The 13,624-nt window shown below is 35.3% G+C and overlaps 1 pseudogene; it reads left to right on the top strand.

Moving 5' to 3' along the window:
* The first annotated feature begins 1,720 nt into the window (after positions 1-1,720).
* Positions 1,721-2,437, top strand: LOC103586677 (annotated as a pseudogene).
* Positions 2,438-13,624: the final 11,187 nt, after the last annotated feature.

Raw genomic sequence — 13,624 nt, 5'->3', positions numbered from 1 at the left:
ACCCTATGGGACCAGTGACTGCTTTCTTAGTTATGCACAAGGGATCTTCATAGAACTGATGGAAAGATTCATATTATCTTTTAGTTCTGTTTTTCCAGGAACTTTTGGAAGACCCTTGTAGTGGATTGAATTATGTCCCCACAAAACTTGCTGAAGGTTGAATTGTGTCCCCCAAGTTTTATATACTAGAAACTTGGCCCCCACTGTGACTGTTAAGAAGGTGGGAAATCCTATTATGGTAATTGAAAGGTGGAGCCTTGAAAAGGTGATTAGATTGTACAACCATGCCACAGTGAATATATTAAAAATGGTGATAAGAGCATGGTTCTGAGAGCTTTAACAGAAGAGGAGAGTCTGTCTCTCTCTGCTCCAGCATTTTCTCAATGTGATACTCTGCCGTCACTGTTGCCACCATGAAGGCCTTCACCAGATGTGTTCCCTGGACTTTGGACTTCCCAGCCTCAGGAACTATAAGCAATAAACTTCATTTTCTTTATAAAATTCCCAGTTCTGTGTATTTTGTTATATGCAACAGAAACAGACTCACACAACCTTCATACCTGTAGTGAAGCACTATGCCCAGAGTACAGAAAACAAATGTTTGATTGAATTGACTGTTTTCAATTAACTGAAATTTACTTGACAAGTACCCTCAATTAACTAGATCCTATTCCCCTCATTTCACTCCTTATTCTAATTACAATTGTAAAACAAAGCCACAAGTGAAATAAGCCAGGTACAGAAAGAGAAATACCGCATGTCCTCACTCATAAGTGGGAGCTAAAAAAAAAAAAAAAAGCAAAAGAAGGCTACAACAATCACAATAATTCCTTGAACTCTCAAAAGAAGGTAAGGGAACCGAGGACACCAGTGATGGTGGTGGTGGTGGGGGTACTATGGAGAAATTAGTAAAGGGCCACAGAAAATGTTTACATTGTATAATGATAAAATAAGAAAAGATAAATAAATGAAATAAAACAAAGCTACAATATACACAAAATCTATAATCCACACTCAACACTCTTCCTTTCTTTCTTCCCTTCTTTGTTATTTAAGCCCTAGAAGTCTACTGAAGTCAGCTCAGCATAAATGCTACCTGCACTCAATACTTATCTTCATCACTTAAGTTTTGTCACTTTTATGCTTGATACATTTTAAAAATAAATTTTAGGGCCGGCCCATGGCTCACTTGGGAGAGTATGGTGCTGATCACCAAGGCCACGGGTTTGGATCCCTATATAGGGATGGCCAGTTAGCTCACTTGGGAGAGCGTGGTGCTGACCATACTAAGTCAAGGGTTAAGATCCCCTCACCGGTAATCTTTAAAAAATAAATAAAATTTTTTTTTTTTTTTTTTGGTGACCGGTAAGGGGATTGCAACCCTTGGCTTGGTGTCGCCCGCACTGTGCTCAGCCAGTGAGCCCCCGCGGCGGGAGCGCCGTTGCGCGCCCAAGCGCCGCACTCTCCTGAGTGCACCACGGAGCCAGCCCAATAAAATAAATTTTAAGATGAAAATGTAGAAGATTAAAAATAACTGACGTAAATACAACAAACTAGAATATACCTGTAATCAAAGAAAACCTAACTTTTGGCAGGGGGCTGAGGGCTGCCAGCATGGGTTTGAGCGAGGGGCCGGCCAGTGTCCTCCACCTGCTGAGGCCCACCCTGGGGGCTCCTAGGGAGGACAGCTGTGCAGGCCACAAGCCCCGAGTGCACCACCATGTCCGATCTGCACACTTGCGCCATGGTGGAAGTCCCCACCAAAACGCTATATGTCCTGGCCTGCTCAGCAAGCTGCTCGGCGGCACTGGGAGCTGCGTAGTGCCTCAAGGTCCACAGCAAGGCTAAGCCACTGGCCTTATGCCTGGGCTGTGCAGCTGATGTCTACAGGTCTTGCCATGTAAGAGTACCAGAGGAGCTCCTGAAAGACCTATTGCCAGAACCAGTGACCTTGGAACACTCGGAGGAGCTCAACAAGGACCTGAACCAGTTTACTCCTCTTGCAGGCATCCAGATTGCCTTCATGTAGGACTTGGCTCAGTTGCTTGCGGGGACCTCTTCCTCTCACCAGTGCCAACCTCAGCTACCAGGCCAGTTCTTTCAAAGTTGACGAGTTCTAAGACCTCTGGCCTCAATTGTCCCTGGTTATTGATGGAGGACAAACTGGGGATGGACAAAGCCGAGTTATCACCTCAGCTGAACTGTGGTTGACTTATCTGTGCTTGAAAAGTTTGGCATCATTTGTCCAGGCTGTGCCCTGTAAAGTATTATAGCCATCCTCCAACAGAAGTACAGGTTGCTCCCCTCACATGGATCCTGTGCTGAAACTCTGAAGGAGGGAAGACCCATGGACTGGTGCTGGACACTATGTGTCTATTTGCTGGTGGTTGGCAAGGCCTCATTTGCAGAGGTGGCTGGAGCTACATCACTAGTTTGACCCTTTAGGTAATATGTCTTTCTGAACACTGTAGACAAGGCTCTAGAAGCTGCTGACTTAGCTTCACACCTAGGGGGGAAGGTTATATTTATATCCATAGTTTCATGTATCAGCCAAAGCTGAATAGAGAGGTTAAGAACATCCCTAGGGAATCCTACTCTAACTTTTTTTTTTCTCTCTCTGTTGAAAAGTAAACAACAGATTTAGAATGTAGTGAGAGCTTCCTCTCTGATGGCATTTAGGGTCCAAATCAGCCAGAAGTGCCAGTGCTAGTGCTATTAAAAAGTCTCAGGTAATTAAAGGCATGAGTTTTGGTTCCTGGAGCTGGAATGAGGTTGGATATAAGATAGTAGAGCCACAGGCTAAACACTTTCTTCTGAACCAGTGAGGCTAGTGGTGCAGTATGCTGTAATTGCCTGGAGGGAAGAGTGGTCATTCTGGTCTAATGGTGGGAAGTCTGCTCAGTTGGTGGCAGGGGCTGTGGGGGATGGGTAGATCCAGATTAAAGAATATTGAAAAATAAATCTCTACTACAAGAAAGAAAAGAAAAGAAAAGAGGGAGGGAGGGAGGGAGGAAGGAAGGAAGGAAGGAGAAAGAAAAGAAACCTAACTTTTATTAAAGAGGAAGTTTACTTTTAATCACAGGTTAGTCACAGTCCTATGGAAAAATCATCTAATCAAATAATACAAAAATTTTAACTAGTGAGAAGATTTACATTATAAATAATACTTAGAACTTATAGAACTTCTGAACAAAATTTTCTTATATACATTTTTAAAAATAAATATTTAGATATATCTTTTAAATATTTGTTCACTGATTATACAAGTACATGCTGGTTGTTTTTAAAAAGAGCTCACAGAAACATATAAAAAGTGAAACTGCATCACCAAAGAAGACTTCCTGGTAAGTTTTTCCAATCATATACTAACATTTTTGACACATCCACAATATTGTGTAACCATCACTACGATTATACCCCAAATCTTTTCATCACCTCCAGCATCAGTTCTGTACCCATTAAACAATAACTTCCCCTCACTGAGTCCCCTTAGCCTCTGGTAACCTCTATCTACTTTCTGTCTTTATGAATTTGCCTATTCTAGGTACCTTTTTAAAGTGGAATCATACAATTATTTTCCTTCTGTGTCTGACTTATTTCACTAACCATAACATTTTCAAGGTCCATCCATGTTGTAGTAAGGGTAGGAATCTCCTTCCTTTCTAAAGCTGAGTAATACTCCATTGAATGTATATACCACATTTTATTTATCCATTCATCTGTTTATGTACACTTGAGTTGCTTCTACTTTTTGGCTATTGTGAACAATGCTACTATGAACATGTACAAATATCTGTTTGAGACCCTGTTTTCAATTCTTTTGCATATGTACCTAGGAATGAAATTGCTGGGTTATATGGTAGTTCTATGTTTAACCTTTTGAGAAACTGCCAAACTGTTTTCTACAGCATCTATACCATTTCATGTTCCCAAGAGCAATACACAAGAGTTCCAACTTCTCCCCATCTTTAGCAACACTTGTTATTTTCTGTGTGTGTGTGTATTCTTTTTTTAACAGTCATCATCCTAATGGGTATAAAGTGGTACCTAGTATTATTAGGGCTCTTGCAAATGTGCAAGTGTTTGGGATTTAAGTAAGCACAGACAAAGGACACCTAACAACTTGGTAGTTAAAAGTACTTCCAAAAAGAGGGGCAATTTAAACTGGGAGGAGGGGGGTGTTCTGAAAAAAAGTTAAATATAAGAAAAGAGAAAAGGGGTTGCAAGAAAAGAATTAGCAGTTACAAAGGGATGGAGTCAAGAGAATGTGGTCTTCAGTACAGTGGTTCTCAAAGCATGGTCCTTAGGTCAGCAGTATGAACATCACCTTGTAACTTGTTAAAAATGGATATTTGGGGGCCCCACCCCAGATCAACAGAAACCAAAAACAAGTACAGCAATCGGTTTTAACAAACTCTCCAGATGATTCTGATACACACTAAAGTTTTAGAACCACTGGTCTAGTCTGATCATGGAACTATAATTATGATTATAATCATGATTATAATATATAATATATATAGAAGATTAAAGCAAAGGAGGAAGGAGGGGCAGTAGTGCCCACTGACAAATGTAAGAGGTCAAATTGCACAGCGCTTTGTATGCAAATATTAAACCAGGAGGAGCCAGGACAGTTCCCAGTTTGTAAAACTTTTCCTCTCTTACTTGCCACCACCCTCAACAACTGAACAAACATTCTTTTCAAGTTCTCAGAATATTTATGAAACTTGACCATGTGCTATGCCCAAGAACCACTAAGTTGGATCCACAAATTTAGATGTTATATTTTCATTATCATTCAGTTTTAAGTGTTATTAAACCTCCATCATGATATCTTTTGCAACCTCAAGTGTTATTTAGAGGTGTATTTTTAAATTTCCAAACATTTTTAAAAGTCACCTTTTTGAAAACTGAGTCCTAACTTAGATTGCATTGTCATCAGAGAAGGTGGTCTGTATGACACAAATTCTTTGCAATTTATTGAGATTTTCAGGGGCATTTTTTAAGATTGTTGAATAATTATCTCTTGTAATATCAGAAATTCTGGATTCCACAAAGTACTGTACATGCATATAGTAGCAACTGTATGATACCTATACTGATTCTTCAAAACTTGAGTACAATGTTCTATACTCACCCAGTAGCTCAAGCTTATTGTAGCTGTTGCGTTTGGTTTATGTTTGCTGAACCTATGTTATTTGGTACAAATAACTTTAGAATTCTAATACCTTCCTCCTAAACTGAACTTTTTATTATTATATGATGTGGCAGAGTCTGTTGGTGGCCTCCCCAATATCAAACCTCCCCTCTTTCCTCAGTAAGGAAAGTCCAATTTTACTATGGGCAGCAATGTGCTGCCCTAAAATACATTTCCTAACTGCCTTGCAGCAAAGGGCCAATGAAGTTGCAAGGTCGAACTTCCCCATTTTAAGAGATGGTCTGATAACTTGCACGTGCTCCACCCACCCACTCCCATAATTTCCTCCTACAAGCAATCTGTGAGAGTTGGTGCTCCAAGCAACCATGTTGGACCATAAGGCTAGCCACATGCTAAAGATAGTGGTACAAAAACAGAAATATACTAGGACCTTGGTGACAAAAATGAATACTCAGCCCCTACACTGCCAATCTCTAGACTCTTTTATGCGGGAGAAAAATAAATGTCAATCTTTAAACCACTGTTACTTCCATCTCTACTGAGCAGCAAGAAGCAATTCCCATCTAAAACACTGATACTATTTCTAGTAATGCTCCCTTAGCCTGCATTCTATTTTATTATATTAATATAATTACACTGATTTCTTTTGCTTAATATTTTGCCAGGTATATCATTTTCTATCCTTTTACTTTCAGCTTGCCTCTGTCCTAATATTTTAATTTCCTAAAAACCACGTTTTTACACAGCCTGACAATTTTTGTCTTTTAATTAGAGCATTTAATCCATTTATATTCATTATGACCACGAACATATTTGGCCATATTTCTACCCTATTATTCCTACCATATCTTTGTCCTACCCTTTTGTTTTTTCTCTCTCTTTTTCCACATAATTTGAGGTCTCCCTCTTGCAATTCATTTGCTTCCTAATACAACTTTTATTTTTTCAAGGGCTACTCTAGAAATTTTTAAGTGTACATATAACTTAAAGTTTAAAATTAATCAATGTCTATTACCCTTCTCTCATTAGTCTATTTGTGGAATTCTGAGAGATGTTGTACTAGTTTTCTGTTGCTACTGCAACAAATTTAGGTATTTAATAGTAGGAAGACTTTTTTTTAAGGACAGTTTCCCTTATTACTGGAAATAGGTAAATTGTACCTATTCTTAACTAATAATAAATGTAAGCTTATGTTATGCCAGTGGTTCAGAAATTATACATACCCTACCTGTACATCTCAATTCCATATTCTTTTCTTCCTTCCCCCCAAAGTTCCTTTCTAAGGGGTTTTCTTTACCAAATAACTATAAGGAATTTGGTAGTCTTTGCCACCCATTTCCAAGATCCCTAAACTTTCTCAATATCCTTAATTTTTAAGACATGGCTTTTACAGACTATAAAATGTATTTATGAAATTATTACCAAATAATAAAAGTTAGGTATACCTATTTTAAACAAAAGTGAAATAATAAAAACTTTAAATGTTTTACATGTTAGGTGATGAAATTCTCATTTTCCTTTAATTTTTAGTTATTTTCATTACATTACTTATGCAATAAAATGAAAACTACCACTGTTTTAAACTGGCTAGCTTCCCTTTGCCATCCTTGGCTGAAAAATTATTCATACTAATATGCTACTTAACTCTACCCTACCAGCCATTCTCTCATGTAATTGTTTCAGGATGTTGGTAAATTTCTACAGGCAGCTAAACTTAAGAAACAGTCACTGTAAAGTCTGTCATGCTGCAGTTTTTATTTCAAAGCTATAGAAAGACACCCCACTCTTTGTGGCTGCCAGAAATCAGCCACGAGTATATTATGATCAAAATTAATAAAGGCCTAATATTGTAATCTGCCAAAGAAGGGAATCAGGCTGAAATCACTAACAAAAAAATGACTACTATTCATGCCAATGCACCTCCAACATAAAAAAGGAAGTTAGAATGGTTTCACAAGCTCAAGAGTGGGGGGAAAAATACTGACTTACAGAAGCATACAAATGGTAAAGGATGGTAACACCAAGGTCCTAGAGTCAATCCCTGTACTGGATAAACATAAAAAAAGGAAAGAAAAACAACAACAAACTGTAAAGCAATGGGCAGACAATCCAGAGAAATAGTAATCTCTGACTACACCTCAATTTCTTTATTGGTAAAATAAAGAATGACTACCACACACAAAAAAACAAATCTGATCAGAGATGTGGGGCTAACCACAAAGAGTGTTCTTTCCCTTCATCCCTGATCTTCCTGTAAGCTTCAAAGCAGCATGTGGGAAGGAGGAGGTAAATGGTAAGTATAACTAGTTAGACAAAAAACACCCATAACCTGTCAAGGGACCTCTCCTTATATCCACACAGAGGGCCAACGAGTTTCTGCTGTTCTTGTGCCTCCACACCAAACTAACAGAATTCTGAAAAGAACTTGAATTTGTTTTACTTTGGCTTCTTTGCCAGCTTACCTTTATTTCTTACTATTGCAAACAAAGATATTTCTCCTTTCCTTTCTGTGACTCCATACTGAATCCACAAGAACCCATTAAGTCTTCTAGATCTATGTACAATACTAGTAAATAAAGGTAAACTGGCAAACAATCCAAAGGAGTAAAAACCAAAACAAAAAATTGTCTGTTTTTAGCTGCTAATACAGATCTCCAGAATCATTAGATGAAAAGTCTCTGACTGGGAAATAGCCCTGCAACTGAAAATCCAGTGAAAAATCAAAACTGTTTGAGAGAAGTAAAGAAGGAAATAGCCTCCCATGGCCTCAAAGTGGGAAAAGTGCTGTTAAAACTGTATTCAATACCATCACTTGAAAATAAGAGACATGCGTTATCAGTTTCACTTTGAAATAGTAAAGGCACTGAGTAAAAAGGGTGTTTCTTTAAAGCAAAGAAAGACACAATGAGGAAAGAAATAATTAATTGGTTCACCACAAATAAGTAAAGAAAAAAGAAATGGAAGGAAAAAAAAAAAAAATCCCCACCCCAAACCATATTTTAGCACTGCTTTGTGAAGAATTAATTAAAACCAACCCTTCTCTAGTAGCTTGCTCAGAAGTCAAACATACTGAAGGAAAAACCTAACACACCCACAGCATTCCCATGAGGCTGGGCCAAATTCAATAACCAAGACATGGTAGTGAAACATAATTTTGTATATTTGGCTGCAAAATGTCCATGTCTAAATCAATGCTTTTTATTTCAAGGACAGGAAAAATGCTGTTGCTCAAAAGATAACTGGTTTTTACTTGCCCCTTTTTCTTTTATACCACTTGATGACAATTGTGAATCATTTAAATCATCAGCTACATAAATTCTCTATTCTTAAAGACTAAAGGACAATATGTGACATAAAATACCTATGGAAAACGGGACACAATTAAAATAGAAAATGCAAAGATTCCTTTTAATGAATATTCCAAGAATAAAAGTCTTAGCATATTGATCTTAAGACTAATCTTATTTTCTTTTCCCCAACATCAGAGTTACTTACCTAATCTTTCTACTCTTTTCAATAATTTTATCTTGTCTCACCTTCTAATCTATTCATGCCTATACCAACCACAATTCATCTAACCAAATTCATCTAACTTTTAATATATATATGCATATAAATGAGGAGTCTTCAAAACGTTCATTGAAAGATTTGTATTATCATTAGTCTAATCATTAGGAAATTATGTCTTGAACAGATAAATCTGCTAGAAAAGTGAAGTTTATTCTTTTAAACCCTAAAACTAAGTTTAAGATGTACTAAACTATACACTTAATTGGAAGCCACTATAGAAATAATTTAACCAATGGTCCAAGCCAATTCAATAAAATAAGAAAAAGAAATGAGATAAAAATATTGGGAAGGAAGAGAGAAGAATTTTAGAACCTTTTCCTCACACACGTACTCTTACATAGCTAAACACATGACATGTGAATTTAACTTTTTTGGATGATGAAGAGCAACTGTATTGTTCTATAAAAAATGATGTCCTCAAGCCCTCATGAAGTGTGCAAGGTCAAATGCTACTATAATAAAACCCGAGGATCCTAAGTTTTAAGACTATATATTTTTTCTTTCCTTTGTATCAAAGGTCACTTTTTTGTTGTTGGTGTGCTCAGTTCTAGCACACCTTCTATCCCTGTTTTGCTATCTAATTCACTACGAATCCAGTATGAATTATAACCAAACCTATTAGTAAAAATCCAAGTGACTATGCTTCTGGAAGCTTCAGAAGTACTCCCTTGAGAGAACTGCATGAGTTTTAGAGCTCAGAATTTAGAATAGGGACTTTCTAGCCTAAACTCTAGTTCTCAGCTGTGTATACATAAGAAGTTTCTAGGGAAATAAAACTATAAGAGTTCATACGTATGAAAAAATATGGTTGGATAAAGATGGGTCACTTCATTTCATAATTAGGTTAAACAGAACAAATCCAGCATCTGTCAATAAAGATATGTGATTTGTATATCAAAAATGACCACCGCTCCTTAATTCATAAAAGAGGGCAAACTAGTTTGAAGATAAGCCCAAATAATGTAACGAATAAATTTAACTTACAAATTGTAATCATTTAAAAATATTAAAAAGGGAAAAAAAATGTTGCTTTATGTGTTCAAATACAGGCCAAGATAATAAAACAGTAATTTCTAATTAGGGGTCCTTTGGATATGTTTCTAATACAAATAAGTAGAGTCTATAATTAACATGTCAAATATAAATGTCTCTAGAGCAACTGCTCTTTATTAGGTTAGCCATTGCCCCTATGATTCTGATTCCACCAATAATTTCCTTAGCAAATCATCTTTACAATAGATGTTTTACAGCCATGGGTGGAGATGACAACATAGCTGTAATCTGACAACCTTCCGGACCAAGTAATATTCGCATCACATCAAACCTCAAGATGGAGGCAGCAGGCTCCACCCAATCTTACACACATGACAATACAAACTGAAAAAAGCAGGTCCTTTGCAATGTTCCATGCCATCTGATATTTTGTAAATTAATACAATATTGATGTGGCTCAAACTGTATTAATTTGTTTTTACATAAACTTTATTTAATTTTATTTTTTTACTTTCCAGTTAGTTACCAAATGTTTATGATATCCAAGGCTATACAACACTGTGATGTATTATACACATGAAGTATACATTAAAGATGTAACAAAAACATTTTTCATCCATAAAATTGGCAAATATGAAAGAAAATCATGACATCCAATGTTGCCAAAGTCCAGAGAAATACACTCTCATGACTTGCTGAAAGAACTGCACCTCTCTGGAAGACTACCTGGCAAAATGTTCATTTATTAAACTCTAAGAAATAAATAAAATGTTCATCTATTAAAACCTAAAGAAATAAATTTCCTAAGGAATAATAAAAAATTAACATAAAATGATGATGCTTATCTCTGGAATTTATAACAGCAAAAATCTGAAAATAACGTGAAAACCAACACTAGAAGTATAGTTAAATAATTTATGTATGATACAGCCATTAAATAACTGAGGATATAGAATAATGTTCTCAATGTTAAGTAAAAAAAGGATACTAAACTCTATAATCCAAATTTTATTAAAAACATTGATATATNTACATTAAAGATGTAACAAAAACATTTTTCATCCATAAAATTGGCAAATATGAAAGAAAATCATGACATCCAATGTTGCCAAAGTCCAGAGAAATACACTCTCATGACTTGCTGAAAGAACTGCACCTCTCTGGAAGACTACCTGGCAAAATGTTCATTTATTAAACTCTAAGAAATAAATAAAATGTTCATCTATTAAAACCTAAAGAAATAAATTTCCTAAGGAATAATAAAAAATTAACATAAAATGATGATGCTTATCTCTGGAATTTATAACAGCAAAAATCTGAAAATAACGTGAAAACCAACACTAGAAGTATAGTTAAATAATTTATGTATGATACAGCCATTAAATAACTGAGGATATAGAATAATGTTCTCAATGTTTAGTAAAAAAAGGATACTAAACTCTATAATCCAAATTTTATTAAAAACATTGATATATAATATAATCATAGAACAAACTGAAAAGAAAATTTAACTGCTAATAATAATTGCTCTCTAGGAGGTATTACACTTTTGTTCTTTATAACTTTTTATATTATTTAAATTTTTACAAAGATCACATTTGAAAAAGAAATCAAACCAAACACCTTGTCTATATCCTCAAAACACTGACAAAATACTGAGGTATTGCTAAGAAAAAACTGTTTTTAAACAAGGAAACAAATAGTACATAATATATTTTATAACAAGAGAATAATAAAAAGTATATATGTTAACATATATAAAGAAATCAAATTTAAAGGAATACACAAACTTAAATTCCTCAATGAACGTAAAATCACAAGTACTTATACATTGTAATAAATGTGCAAACCACTGGAACTTTTCTTTTAACATTGGAACTTTTTATAATGAATATGTTTTACCTCTGTAAGCACCTTACAATAATAGAAAGTCTTACTAAAACTAATGTTTAAATTAAAACATTTGCATTTGCAAGGAAATATTAGCCCAAGAGTTCAATGAAAGCTACTTGTTTTTGTGGTGGCAGTTATTGGTTTTAAGTACACAGGATGTCAGTTAATACTACTTTATCTTTTATATGTTATTGTGATATTGCAATTAAATTACACTGGATTCAGAATGTTATAAAACAATCATACATACTATAGTTATTTATATATGCTGTAGTTTTTGAAAAGTTAATTTAAGTTCCACTTTATTAAAGACAAAATTTTGTGCACAATATATTTTATTTCTTATTGTGCATACCAGAGATGATTCTCAAGTCAAAAAGAGGTCTAAACTCTCAACTCTGGTCACTCTAGTCAAAGACAAAATTAAATTCTCCCACGTGTGTAACTAGTCATCCTGGACACAGGATTTAATAATAATATGGGGAATCAATATAATTTTAGTATTAAGTGGAGTCAATGTTTTGCTCCTCAAATAAAAATACTTGATGATTCTGAAAACCAACTCAATACCTTAATATATATATTTTAGTACCAAAAGAAAACCAGTATAAGAAATACAAAGGTAAATAGGGAAGAATGTTCCATATAGAGAGACTGAGTGTAAGAACTTGAAATAAAGGCTAAAAATTCTGAATTCTAATTACAGGAAAGCCAGTGACCCAAGTCAACATTTCTTATCTCAACTTTCTCAACCATAAATTGGTGTGAATACACCAATAGAAGTCATAAAATGTTTGAAAAAAGAATTATAACTTAAAATTTTTAACAAAAGAAAAAGAATTAATTGTCCTAACCTGGTCCACACATAGATAAATCCCAATGGCTCTGAAATCAGTCCTGGTAAGTGTNGAAAAAAGAATTATAACTTAAAATTTTTAACAAAAGAAAAAGAATTAATTATCCTAACCTGGTCCACACATAGATAAATCCCAATGGCTCTGAAATCAGTCCTGGTAAGTGTGGTAACTTAGAAAGATTTAAAGTATGTTCAGTAACTGGGAGGTGCTATTTTAATAACAAGGATGTAACCTTAGTTTAATCATAGCTGAGTGCATAAAGAGGTTTATGCTGTCAGTACTGTCTGAACAACAGAAAGTTAAATTTCAGGGAGGATATAGCACAGCCTTGCCTATGAAGTAATTGTGTGCAGTTCAAGATTTTTTTTAAAAAATGGTTAACTATATAAAAACAAAGAAAAAGAAAAAGTGGATATTCTTCATGAAATACAATTTGTATGTGGTTAAAGTAGGAGCTAAATATTTACTATTTCTTAAGTACTGCTAAGAACCATATAAGTCCTTATTTCATTCGCTCATCATCTTGGTTGCATGCCCATTTTCTGGATCTTAGAATTTTTATTTTTATCTTTTATTATCTGAGTGAAACAATATCAGACATTCTTCATTTGATAAGTTAAAACTAAGTTGAAATTATATCTTCAATTTTTAAAAATTATCATATTGGGTGAAGTTAACAATATGAAAAAATGATGAAACTGGTTAACAGCAAGATTTGGGATTTACCATATTAAAAAATGTTGAAGGAGGGCCAGCTCGGTGGCACACTGCTACAGTGCGCCACTTGGGAGCGCAGTGGCGCTCCCGCTGAGGGTTCGGATCCCACATACAGACCGGCCGCTCACTGGCTGAGCGAGGTGTGGGCGCAACACCAAGGGTTGTGATCCTGTTGCCGGTCCGGTACAGGAGCGACACTGAGTGTTGCGATCCGTTGCCGGTCACGAAAAAAGACAAAAAGGAAAAAAAAAATGTTGAAGGAAAAAAATAGAGCTATACTTCCATTTCTAGAAATTTGGCAGACTACCCAAACAACTTGTCTAATTGAGAGGAAAAAAATGAAATTATTTTATTCTGCTCTTACACCACAGTCGACTAGAAGACTTCTAAAGATTTTAGGAACTGTATGGCAGGAAACTAGGAAGACCAAATGTGG

This window comes from Galeopterus variegatus, unplaced genomic scaffold (genome assembly GCF_000696425.1).
Source record: "Galeopterus variegatus unplaced genomic scaffold, G_variegatus-3.0.2 Scaffold360, whole genome shotgun sequence".
NCBI classification, from domain to species: Eukaryota; Metazoa; Chordata; class Mammalia; order Dermoptera; family Cynocephalidae; genus Galeopterus; species Galeopterus variegatus.
Note: the sequence above shows the minus strand (reverse complement) of the source record. Positions and strands in the feature narration are given on the sequence as shown.